The 13,370-nt window shown below is 42.1% G+C and overlaps 1 long non-coding RNA gene across 1 annotated transcript in view; it reads right to left on the bottom strand.

The window, feature by feature from the left end:
• The window catches only part of LOC113481925, a 10,098-nt gene extending 6,474 nt beyond the window's left edge, over nucleotides 1-3,624 (bottom strand). The window contains exon 1 of the long non-coding RNA XR_003398745.1: nucleotides 3,549-3,624. This is a non-coding gene — a long non-coding RNA (uncharacterized LOC113481925). The remainder of the gene's footprint in view (nucleotides 1-3,548) is intronic.
• Between the last annotated feature and the right edge of the window lie 9,746 nt (nucleotides 3,625-13,370).

Genomic DNA, 13,370 nt, shown 5'->3' on the forward strand with positions numbered 1-13,370 from the left:
CCGCACCAGTATCTAAAAGGCTGTTCAGCTCAACAGATTTTTTAGCTTTAGTTAGAGTACATTTTACCTGAGGTTAACCTTGTGTCACTGCCTGAGCCCAAAATATTTGAGGAGTACCTGTTGATCCAAATCCTAAGTCACTGTGGCTTCTCAGCATACTATTAGGGGGAACCACAGTAAAAATAAACAAGCTGAGCAATTTTTGACCCTTTTGTTACTGAACACGGGGGTACAGTGGTCCAGGCCATGATCCTGATTTCCCCTTCATAATTGGCATCTATGATGCCCCTGGTAAAAGGAACAACCCCTGTAAGGTTGTAGATGATCTTCTGACAGTATCCCCCCCAGGTAGATGGTACAGAGGTGCACTCTCCCCGCAGAGTACTCACCTAAATTCAAGACAACAATTAACACAGAATTACTGACTCCTGCTAGAGGAGATATTTCACCTGAGACACTTAAAACCCTGAGCCCCAACAAACCGCAGCCCCGATGCCCCAGCAGGCGGGCACTAGGCTCTGCACTACGGGACGTTCACTCGCCCTGCGCTGCCCCCGTGCAGAGTCTGCCCTGCGCTTTGTTCCTCTCTGGTCGCGTCCCCGGGGGGTCAGAGAACCCCGCCCTGCGCAGCGGCAGCTGGGCCGCGCCTCACACCTGCAGAACAACCATGCAAAGAGGCGCCTTACACTGACACTGACACAACATAAAATGACAAATACTACAAATATCAAAACACCATCAGGAATACATAAAGCCACTGCCAGTTGATGCTGTGGTGCTGACAGACAAGGGACAGTGCATCACAGGGTCACACCTGCTGGACAAACCGCCGCTTCTGGCGGGGGGGGCGAGAGCGCGGTGCCAGAGGCTGCAGTCGGTCACTCCGCAGGGGGGAGCTCAGGGAGGCCCCGGGCTGCCACCGCCAGCTCCGCACCTGCAGGTGTGGGGGGGCAAATGCTGAGCACAGAGATCCATCCACATGCTCGGTTTTCCAGATAGAGTGCTGTGCTCATAGCTTACAGGAGCAACAATCTTTCTTGCCATGGCCATATCCTCTTGCACCAAGGCTTCTTGCCTCACTTTTACCCACGGATCATCCCCAGATAAGGGAGGACACAGGACAGATTCTCTTTTCAGGATTTACAGCGTCAGGGTCTAAAAGATTATCACAGTCAAAAGACCCAGCATATCAATCTTGCTCCTGAGGTTCAAACTAGGCATCCTCACCCTCTGTGTTCTCATTCTCTGTGTTAACAGCCTGGCCGATTTCATTACCTTGTCTTTTTATTATCTCAAAAATAATTCTCCATGCTGGTAAGAATTCTGCCGTAACCTGATTCCCTCGTGTTGCACAGTCCCATAATCTTAGTCTGGCTTTATCCCATGTTAGAACAGTGAATATAGTAAACGCAGTGCTACCCACTTTAAAATTCTCTTCAAGGCATGCGAGTTAATATGAACTTTATATTTAGCCAACAGTCTTTCCATCAGTGAAATCACTGAGTTTTCTTCTGAGGGTATTAACCTACCCATTGCTTCCCACAGCTCACCTTGCTCACGCTGCAACGGTGATTGACTGTCGGATCCTGCTTCCTTTCAGCAGCTACTTAAGTTCTGTGGGGGTTGCCACTGGAGCGATCCAAGTTGGTCACGCTTATTCCAAACTCACACAGGGCACCACTTGTGGCAACCGAGGCACGGACTCTCAATTGAAGTGCAGAAGGAAAGACCCTTTATTATTACAACAGCACATACTTACGCTCTTGCCAAAGCTCTTATTTTATAATTAGCAAATCAGCAATTAGATAGCTATCAATCCTTTCTCCTACCAGCATAAGACCACTCTCACACGCACTGTTCACGCGGCAGTAACTTTTCACAGTTCAGGACTTTTCCACAGTTCAGTGTTGCAGCTGTCCCTTGTTTTTCCCTGCCACCTTGGCACAACTAAACAGCTTCTTCTCTATCTTCCAAGGCCTATTTTCTATCAAAGCCTAGCACTGTCTCAGAGGCTGTGTAGGGCCGACAGGCCGATGCCTCCTACACTTAGCCAGGAGCTACCTGTCAATTCAAGCTGTCTTCTGCTATTTCTCGTTTTCTTTAACATCTAAATGGATAGTTCATGGTCTTTGAGAGGGTTTTGCATGAAGATTCACCAGCTCTCCCGAGCCCTTTGGCCCTTCAGGGAAGCCTCTCACTGGATATTGCCTACCAGTTCCTTGAACAAGTCCAAGTCTGCTCTTGAAATCTACAGTCTTTAGTCCACTGCTTATCTTCCTCATTTCTCCCAGGATCTTAATCTGTATCATCTCATGGTCACTGCAGCCAATATCTGCAACAGTCAGCAGCAGATTCGACTATTCCTTCTTTAAACATTTCTTTCGGAGTTGTGGATTCAGCAAAGCATCTTCCCCATCTTCCCCAGCCAGGCTGTCTAGCACCTGTATCAAAAAGTTTTCCTGAATGCACCTCAGAAACCTTACACATTGCCGAAGTCCATTATGTTGCCCTCCTAGCAGACATTAGTCCTCCATGAGAACAAGGGCCTACCATTGGGAAACTTCTTGTTTAAAAAAGCGTTCATAGCAGACATCCACTACAGCATTCCCTTCCTCAAGCATCCACCTGATTCTGAACAGATGGATGCTTGATAAACTCTCAGCATGGTGGTTCCATAAGAGAGCCCCATGTATTCAAGCTGCTCCTCCACGGTGAACACAAATCCCCCCTTGTCTGTCTTTTCTTCCTGAAGAGTCATCAATCATAGCACCTCCGTCATGCAATCTACCCTGTCACATCTCTAACTGCATACACAACTTCTAGTTCCCCCTCCTTGATGCCAAGGCAGTAGGTGTTTGTCAATATGCCCTTAATACGGGCCCCCACTCATCTCACTTCATCTGAGATATTATGAAAGCAACCCCCTTTGTGCACTTGACCCTTATACCCTAGACCATCACTTACACGCTGGATTTAGCACCTATCCCTCAGTCTAGCAGTCAAGGCAGTTAAGAAGCATCCTCTGTCCCTTTCTCAGGTGGATTCCATCTCTCCTCACCAGCCCTTATTCCTTCAAAAGGATTCTGTGATCACAAAAGCCAAAGCCCTGTCTCCAATCTCTTCTGAAAACTGAACAGACTAACACCTATTTGCATCAAAATAAAAATACTGTGGAAACAACTGGAAAGAACATCTTGCTCAAGTAGCATAGTGCAGACAACACTGAAAGCACAGATTAGACTGAACTAAAGCAGGGAAAAACCTGGCACTTGCAGGACAACATGATGTGCCTTGATAAGGTAGTAAACAAGACATTTATACAAATAAAATAGGACCATAAAGTCCTCAGCACACACAGTATGCTTTCTTCTGTGACTGTACAGAGACAGTAATCACTCAACAACATTTTATTTTCCTTCTTTCCTGCAACTACCTATCACCTGCTTTGGCATACAATACTGGTAAAGGCAATAAAAATTAGACATTATTACTTTGGTTTATATACTAAGTCACAGCACCAAACTATGCTGTAATTACTGAACACACACTTGTAACTCTCAACCTGTCGACAAGAAGACACTGTAATGAAAGAGTTTGTCCGAGAGCTGTAAGTCAAGGGACCAGGCAGAAGAAAAACGGGTTAAAAAAATGGCCAAAAGCATAGCTTTCCTGTTAAAACAACAGGAGCATCCCATCCATGGACTATGCATATCAAATCTTGCCCTAAGGAAAGCAAAAAAAAAAAAAAAAAAAAAAAAAAATCCTAACAAAAATAAGATTCATTTTAATTTACATGAGTGTTTACTATGAAGAACACTAAATATTCCAACCTCAATAAAAGCTTACTTACTAAAATAAACAAACTAGATTTTGGGGGAACAACATTCAGAATATATTAAGAGATAAAAAGGAGTTAGATATTTTATTTCAAACAAAAATTCCTAAAGATATAATTATTACAATTCCAGTTTAAACACTTCCAAACCCCAAATTATTCTGGTTCTTAAACGCCACTATACCTTACAAGCAGTCATAATGACTGTGGTTTAAAAATAACCAATTTTACTCTTTCAAGTCTACTTAAGCAACATAACAGAAAGTCCTACAAGTATGTATTGTTGTGAAAATAATACAATGGTAATATTTTTTCACAATATGCATTCGCATCTTCTGTCTTCAAGGAAATTACAAAAAACAAAACAGTTCTATTCCATGTTACCAACAAGACCAAAAAAAAAAAAAAAAAAAAAATAAAAAATCAGCTTGAAGTAAATTACTTCAAGCCTCACCCATTATTCAGCAGCCTTAGGACATGACTGTCATGCCTCAAGTACAACAATCCAAATTCAGTCTCATTTGGAAGATCTGAGATCAGAAACTGATTACGCAACTTGTATTTCATATGCAAAGTAACAATTCAAATAAACAATATGTTGCATGCATTCAAAGAGGGCTATACCAGTAAGACTAACACCTTCTGAAGCTCAAGTATTTCCCCTGAATTCAGAGATAAGCCCCTATCTTGCAAACTTAACATGAAATACTTATAATTCTAAATGACTACATACCTCCATTAAAATAATCCATTGTGTCCCTGGAATTATTCTCTATGCATGGAGGACCCAAACAAATTGTCTGTTCACTAAGCTCCATTCTCACTCTTTTAAGAACTGTTTTCAAACATAGGAAGGTGAAGCAAAACAAAAATAGATTAAACATTCTTACACTCAGATAAAGGTAAAAAAGGTCAAAGACATAGTCAGTATCTGAAAAAGCAACAAAGTACAGTGCAAAACATTGTTCATCTCCACTATGATTCTTCACAGAAACTTCAACTAATTAAAAATAAATTAGTAGTGTAATTGGTCAGCACTACATCATGTTATTTGTCCTTGTGATTAAAACAAACAATAAAAATATAGCTTAGGGTAAAAACAGAAAAAAAATTAAAGGAAGGTAAAGCAGCTGAGTCCTTTACCCCCTCAGCCCTTTTTCAGATTTTCCAATTTTCTAAAACTTAAATTCTCCCATCCTTCTTTCCCGATTCTTCATATAATTTACTGTCTGTTCTACACCTGCTGCAAATATCAAACATTTGACCTAGGAAGCACCTACTTGAAAGTAATGCATTTTGTTTGTTGGGTAGAGGCAAAGTTGAACCTTTCAGTCTCTTATGAAAAAGCTAAAATACTTCAATCCTTCTCACCAACGATTATATAGATAGAGCTGCAAAACAACTTCAGCAGTTTAATTTCAGTAACATCAACGGCATTTCAAGCATGCAATCACATGTTGCTTCCCTTATCGTCTATGTAGATCTTTTCTGAAAACCTTAAAGGTCATTCTTATTTTAGTGGAGCTTTGTTGGTTTTGTCTGTATTTGGAGGGATAACATTAACTGACAACATCAAATACTTAAATTTTGCTTTAGCAAGGAAGTAACAGCACTTCCAATTACAAATTAATAAATTAAAACATAGAAAATAATTTTATTCAATGTTAGAAATTTTTTATTCCATATTAAAAAAGAGAAGTACTCTATTAATCAAGAATCCTAGCTGGCTTCAGAAAGAAACTTACCTGAGAAACAGTGAAAACTCATCTTCCTAAACTGAAAAATGACAGAATCTGTACTAATAATATAAGTTATACAAAAGCAATTCAAAGTGGAAATCATATTATAGTAGTCAAACACTCCTTCCTTTTAAATAGGGATAATATTAACTCATCCAAAAACGCTGAGAAAAAATGTATGTTTGACAAGGAGTGACAGTATGACACCAGAAAAATGTCATTCAATTGTAATTGTTTATAAAATTCAGGGCACCATCTAAATGATACAACACACACACAAACACAGGTTTGCAACTGCCCCAGTCAACGTCTGCTGAAGGCTTTAAGCACCAAAAGCCTTCTAAATATCATTTCCTGACTGAGTGCCTAATTGACAGTCTTTAAATTCTTTAAAAACAGATTTGGTTTGAAGGTTGGGGTGTGTGTGTGTGTGTGTACAATTATAACTAATAGCATGCTGTATCTGTGACAACCCTTTTGCATGTTTATGGCTGAAGGAACCATCTCTGAGGGAAAACTGTTGTAGCATTTGTCACCTGAATAAAGCAGGTTTCATAATAACTGAAGCCTCATGTCATTACATAGTTAAGAAGCAGCAATATTTTACTCATGCTAAGACAGCAAAAAAGTATTCCCACCCAAAGGATCTTTTCCTCTATTTGCAAAGTTACATATAAAAGTCTTTATAAAGATTTCAAAGTATTTGAGTATTCTACACAAAACAGTTCAGCACATTAATCGTTTCTAAATTTATTCATGAAGTTGTTTGCTTCCTTAAGATATTATGGCTTCAATGAGATCAATTAAACATCTATTGTCCATTCCACTGGATGCATAATTTTAACTGACTACAGCTAAAGTCCTACAAATTTATATACTTATCTGGTAATGCTTTAGTGGAAAACTTATTTCTATATTCTACCTGCTGAACACCTGCTCTCCTCCTCATTGTTCTGAAAAGGATTTTGACCTGTATCACACATTGTGGAAACCAAAGTTCTTCACTATCAAAAAGATGCAATGGAGCTGTCCGAAGCATTTGCACCCTAGTCTACAGTTTGCCTTCTACTCCTTTAAATAGCTCTCCTCTATGTTTTTACCTGGCATGAAATAAAGCTGACACCTGATCTTGGATGTTGGTTTTAGATTGAAAACTAAAGTTCACACAGCCTGGACAGATGGTAGAAATAAATTATTCTTACTGATCACAGTCTCAGTAATGGTTGGATTTTCTGCTTTTCTACTACATTGTTCTGACAGATCCTTTGTTTTCATTTGATTTTTTCCAAGAGCAGAGGCTGTATTTTGAGATCTTTGCTGCTGTACAAATAGAACGTTATTTATCATTGCTTTCATTAGAAATATTTTATTAAAATATTTTCTCCTTAAAATAGAAAACTGAGCCCTCTGAGCACAGATGCTTATTTTACATCTAGAATGACACCTTTGCTAGCTTACAGTATTTTTCCCATGGCTGACTTGTGACACTATGTTTGGTTAGACTTAAACCAACAATATTAAAGTCCTTACTCCTACTAACTGTAGGTATCTGTGCCATCTCCACCAAGTCATGCATAAAGAGTCTGATGGAGACTGAAGCAAATAAGTGCTATCTATGGCCCCTCAATACTGCATCTTCATACTTTTAAATATTTCAAATAGCTTTACTTGGCAAAGCTGTCTGCTTGGTAGAACTAAGTTAATTTATCTCAACTTATTCTTACTGACTAAAAATATGAAAAGGGAGCATATTTTTAGACTGCAAGCTCTTCAGGACAGGGACAGTATTATTTTTACGACAGGAACAACAATGCTAGGATCCTTATACTCTACTGTTAATTAAATAAGTTGAAGAAGATAGATGGGTAACTATGATCAAAAGCTAGCGCTCTGACTATTTGTCCTTTTCCCTCCATTATTTACTGAAGTTGTTTGGATTTGTTTACAAAAAAAGAAATAACAACAAAGTTCTACATATATTTTTTTTCCTGAAAATGACTTAAGAACAAGCTTGCATTCTTCCCTTTAACTTCAATAGAAGCAAAGCTGATGAGAACAAAAAGCCATTTCCATTAAAATCCAGACCACATAATTTATCATTTACATGTAGCTGTTCTAACAAGTCTTTCATCAAAAGCGTTGTTCTGATTATCTTACAGGCCAGAAAAGTAAAGAAAGAAAAGAGCAAGTATATCCCAATAAAATCTTCACTTTCGACTTTGCTTTTTGAAAGTAAATACCCAGCTGTCACTCCTAAACACTAACTTACACATTCTACAAAACTAAGGTAATAAGAAATTGATGTGGAGGGAGGTTCACATTTTATAATACGTGCTTACACATTATGGGAGTAATCCTACATGTAAATGAAAGCAACGTAATTCATGCCAGGAACAGAGACACACACATGGATATACCGACTGGATGTCAGCCTCTGGCAGCTGAAGCAGAAGAGGAAGGAAACAATAACAGTGCTTAGGACTTGGGCATTCCTTCCACCTGGCAGGAAGCCCCCAACAGAACCTTCTGTGCTTGGCGATGCCCTGGGACACAACAGCATGGGTCAGGCCAGCCCTGGTGTCTCGGGGAAGGGAATTCCCGGGGAGCCTCCCGCCCTCCGCGGCAGTCCTGCCCCTGCGGCAGCTGAGGGAGGGCTCTGCAGGCAGCACAGCAGTGCAGCCCAGGCCGCAGCTGCAGGGGGGTCACAACAACATCTGGAGGAGGCTGCCGCCTCCATCCGAAGGGATCCACCTCCTCAGCTGGGGCACCCGCTGGAAAACCCTGCGGCTGCCACGCTGCTGCCCAGACATGCTGCCTTCCATGGGGGCGCTCATCGGTCACCAGCGGGGGTGCCGCAGGAATACTCAAAACGTAAAGGAGGGGATTGCAGACCGCATCCAGCAGTGTGAATCTGTTCCTTGTTTTCACTACTGAAATGCATTCATCGGTTTTCTTGTTCCCTTTTTGTTTGCTGTCAGGCCTGCCAAATCCCCCAGCCAACAGCGGGAGACACTTCAACCCCTCCTGCCCTCCCCACATGGGCTCTGTCCTCCTCTCCCACCCAGGGGCCTCACCCCCCTCACCCTTTCCTGGGGGCACGGGTGCTACCTGGGCATAGAATAAATCACATCACAGGACTGAACTAGTTCTTAAAAAAACACCCCACATCCACACCACCACCAAACCAGAAACAAATAAAACCCCCACAGAACCCCCCAAAATAAACTCCATTTTTTCCTCCCTGTTTTCTTCCCTCCTTCCCCACCTTTCACTGCACTTAGATAACAGATGCATTTGATGAATCCTGTGCTGGCTCTGGGTCTAAACACAAGTGAAGGATATTTTTCTTGAGGGCCATTTGACAGAGAAAGTTGCAGGTGAAAAAAAACCCCCATGCTCTTGCCAAAGCTTTGCCCAGCTGCCCCACTCCCCCCTGCCCATGCTGAGGATAGCAGGAAAATTACACAAGACAGAGCTCTCTCAAACAGAGATGTCTGGAAGCTTTTATCACATTACTGTTGGAAGTCTGCCAAAACCACTCCAAAATTGCAGGAAAATATCCTGAGGATACATCTTCCTCCTCCTGTTCTACAAGCACAGCTGTAATAAAATTTCCCTGCACTTTACAGAATCTTTAAGGATAATCAGTATACGCATGTTTCCACTTACTGTTTTGAATACTTCTTTTCAGAATATTTTCGGTAAGTCAAGAACAACAGAACCAAAACAAGGCCAGTTCTGAGTCCTGTGACCACTTCTCCAATTCTTTGCTTTTCATTTTTGTAATGTTTTACAAAATTAGGTTCTTTTTATTCTAGATCTATGCTTTTAGGTCTTTTACTGCAATTTCTTGAAGAAAAGAAAAAGCTACAAAAATTCTGCCACATTCTTTACTTTCTTAAAAATGCTCCAATATTCAAAGTTATTCGGTTGACGAGTTTGATATACTTCATATCAAATCACCTAATATGCATGAGAAAAGTCCCTGAGCCAAGGTGCTCTGTTCAGCAGGCACTGAGAGCAGATGCCAGCAGAGATGACAAACCCCACAGGCTCACCTCCACCCAACGAAACAAAGCAGGAGCATCAGCCCATTTTACACTGGTCACTGAAAAGCTGACAGGTGGCGCCAGCCTCGAGATGCTGTTGATGAGACTTTAAACCACTGAACATCTCCGGCCCCCCAGCCCAGCCCCACAGCCGGCTGTGGGCAGCGCTGGTCGGGCTCTGGCCGCGCCGCAGCTCCCGGTCAGCGTGCGGATCCTACCCACATCTGGCTTTCCCTCAGTCTTATCTTGTGAAACCAAGAACCTGCGAAAATGCACTTGAGGAAAAGGCAACTTAACAGACACAGCTCTAAACTGAATGAATATGGGAAAAGTAACTCGAGAACAGATCCCACTGAGGGGATTACAAACCACTCTCCGCTGCATTCCGAGCGCTCTCCATCTCAACCCCGGCTGCGTGTGCTTACAGCAGTGATGCAGGGACGGGCAGATGCCCTCGGTACAAACATTCCCATCGAGGTAATTCAGGCTCCATCAGAACCCAGGTCCTGCTCTGAGAAGGCCCGGCCTGTGCTGCACAGAGGACGTGCTCGTGGGAAGGGGATGCATCTCACGGCTTGTCCCTGCAGCACAGGGCAGAGCCTTAACACCATGCTCACACGGCCTCAGAGAGATTTTAAACCTTCCACCAGAGAGCAAACACTCGGTAAACAACCCCTAACAAGGGCTAAACTGAAGACACACTACTAGGGTATGATCACCCAGTTAGACTTAATTAAATGTCACTCATCGACTTCGGTAAGCAATATCCGTACTGGTGCATTCCAAATTCTTACTGACAGACAATCTACAATTAAATGAAAACACTACGCCATCTTACAAATTGCAGGACTCTTATTAAAAAAAAAAAAAAAAAAAGCCAGCCTCACTGAAAAAAAAATGTAAATTTTTCAAAACTCTACAATTTCCAAACAAAAGCAGAAAAAAAAGCTTGCACACTTTTCATCCTCCCTGCCAGCCCATGCTTTCTGCTTTTAGAGTTGCCAGAGAGAATCAGTGAGACCCAAGTAATTTTGCAATGCACTCTTTCTCCTGGTTTTCTTCTAAATTTCCCAAGTATATCCAGCACATTTTTAATATTTCTGAGCAAATATATCTATATCGAGTGCAATGAGCTGCACATACAACTGCTTGGATTTCACACTTGCAAATGCAAGTGTCTTGTCTGTGGATGAGTGAGCACAGGAGATTGTTGCTCCCTGGTCTGTCTCCACAGACTGGCATAACATCAGGAGCAGTCCATACAACTGAATCTTATTGGACTGAGTAGTTCTGTGAATAATGAGCAAAAACGAATACTCCACAGATGTGGGATGAACATTTCCATTTAAACATACTCATAGTAATGCATTTCAAAGGCAAAATGGGATTATTTGCACAAAATACCTGTTCTTGAGGGAATACTAGTGGTTGAAATCTGAAGACAGAAAGGACTGTTAATTTGCCTTCACTTATATTAATATATTATTTTTTTTCACCCTAAAATAATTGGTTTCCAAATAACAGATGAAAATATCCTTAAAACTCTCGGTCAAAAAAATTAAACAGATTCCATCAAAGTGTTCTGCAAAAACATCACTGCAACCCAACCCCACAGCCTGTTTCATCATCCGATCCAGCAGATTACGGTCCCAAGTAATTTAAAAGACACAATCACATATTCATTACAACTGACAAGGTTCTTTTTGCCCCCTTGTCATAATAAATATTTTCAAGCATGTAGCACAACAGTGTATTTCAGGATCCCATCCAGAATGAGATGTTCAGAGGCATCTGCAGCTTGTTACTGTCAATGACGTTACACTGAGAAATCCTGACAGCACCATTACACAGTAATTGCAAGACTTGCTGATGGTCACCAGTGTTTTATGGAAATGTTTTTCTAAAGTGAAAAGGAAAGACTTAGTGTCATAATACTGAGTTTTGGGTGGTTTTCCATCATATAATGCAAATACATATAATTAAGTTGGTTAGAGGAGTTCCACCGTATCTGACTTAGGAGTATACTGTGAATCCAGCTTCCCTAAGCTCCTTCTGTGAAGAACAGTGGGCTCCATCAGGGAGCAATTCAGGGCAGTAATCCAATGTAGATGTTCTGAACTGCTTTACAGAGAAGCCTCTCTGTCTGCCTCTATGTCGACCATAGAGGAAAAATAGGCTTCTAACACAAGAATCCCAGTTCTGTGACTGAAGTTACATGATGTGGTTGCTCCTTCCCCTCAGAAATGCACATCTAAAATCAAAACACATTCTGAAATACAACTACTTAATCACTTTACTGGTGAAACTGAAGACACACGTTGGAAAGCTGCACCTCTACATCACACCTCACCTTCCCTGAGGAAGAAACCAACTGGTGTCAGCAGGCGGCATCCCCCTCCTGATAACCAGTACCAGCGGGATCCGCCACAACGGCGGGTACCCAGCTCTGCCTGTGACACTGAGTAACTCAGCACCAGTTCACTCGCTCACTTGGGAGCCAGGATGGCTGCGGTCACATCAAACCCCGCTTTCTCCTCCAAGCATGTAACCCAGAACAAGTTCTCTACTGCGGACACCCGTCTCTCACCAGTAACATCAGCAGAAATGCCATTCTCGCCCTTTCTCAGGCTTTCTTCCTGCAGGTAAACTCATACAGCATTACAGTTTTCACTGTTCACATGCCAGGTTGTGTCCCAGTGCAGCAACCACGCAGTGATTTTAACCTCAGAGCAGGTTAGAAGAGAATCCTCCAGCCCCTGAGCCATCAATATCACTCCCAAGGGATGATGAGCACATTTCATGGAAAGCTCAGTCGCCGTCCTCACCAAATCCCAACCGCCCTGCTGACAGGAGTCTCCTGCACAACTGCCGCCAAGACACTGGACTTGCTCTGCTTTACTGGAAAAGCTTTGGCATAAACAAAGAGCACACCATCCCCTATCCCAACAGTTCACACAAGTTCTACTTTCTATTTTTCCAACACTAATCCCACAGCGGCAACAGTAAAAGATGTTTCTGATGTAGGAACCCCCTTAGAGCTCTGTTCCACCAGCACTACACATCCCCACACCCGTGCTCTGTTCTTGCCAAAGCCATGCAATACTCGTGTTAAAGCAGCTTCACTATTCTGCTGGGATGAACTGGTCTCCCTACCTGAGGGGGCATAAGGAACTCGAAAATGTTTACAATTTTTTAAAAGTTCTGGGTTTTTTTTTAATTACTATTTCCAACAAGTTTTCACAAATCGAAGGAGTAACAGTGCAAATGTTTATGTTACTGGAGGACTGATGTGTACCAGTGCAGCCACCCCCAAAACTAAGCACCCCTGCTGCCTTCTGTGCCTCCAACCCAAGCGATCAGATTTAAAAGGTCTGCGATTTCAAAGACTTAGGTAAAAATCCTTGCTGAAACCCCGGTTTCTGTGTATAGTTCCTGACATTTCACAATGCCACCAGACAACAACATACTTCCCCAGAGATCAGTCACAACTACACAGGGAGTCACTCCCTGTGTCCCAGAGCAGACTGCTGGGCCAGTTCCAGTGACCAGAATCAAAGCGACCTCCACCATAAAAAAGGAGTGAGACATTCAATTAGAAGAGAGGATTGCTTTTTGCTCTGCAGACTGAGGTTGAGAAGGGGGGAGGGAATCCCCATTATTGGCAGGTTTACGTAATCTGTACAGCCCTAGCTTCCCTCACTACCTTTTTTTGTTTTGTGACTACAGGATCTAAAAAGGTAGAAGGGG

Source organism: Athene cunicularia (assembly GCF_003259725.1).
Source record: "Athene cunicularia isolate RWA chromosome 6 unlocalized genomic scaffold, athCun1 chr6_part2, whole genome shotgun sequence".
Classification (NCBI taxonomy): Eukaryota; Metazoa; Chordata; class Aves; order Strigiformes; family Strigidae; genus Athene; species Athene cunicularia.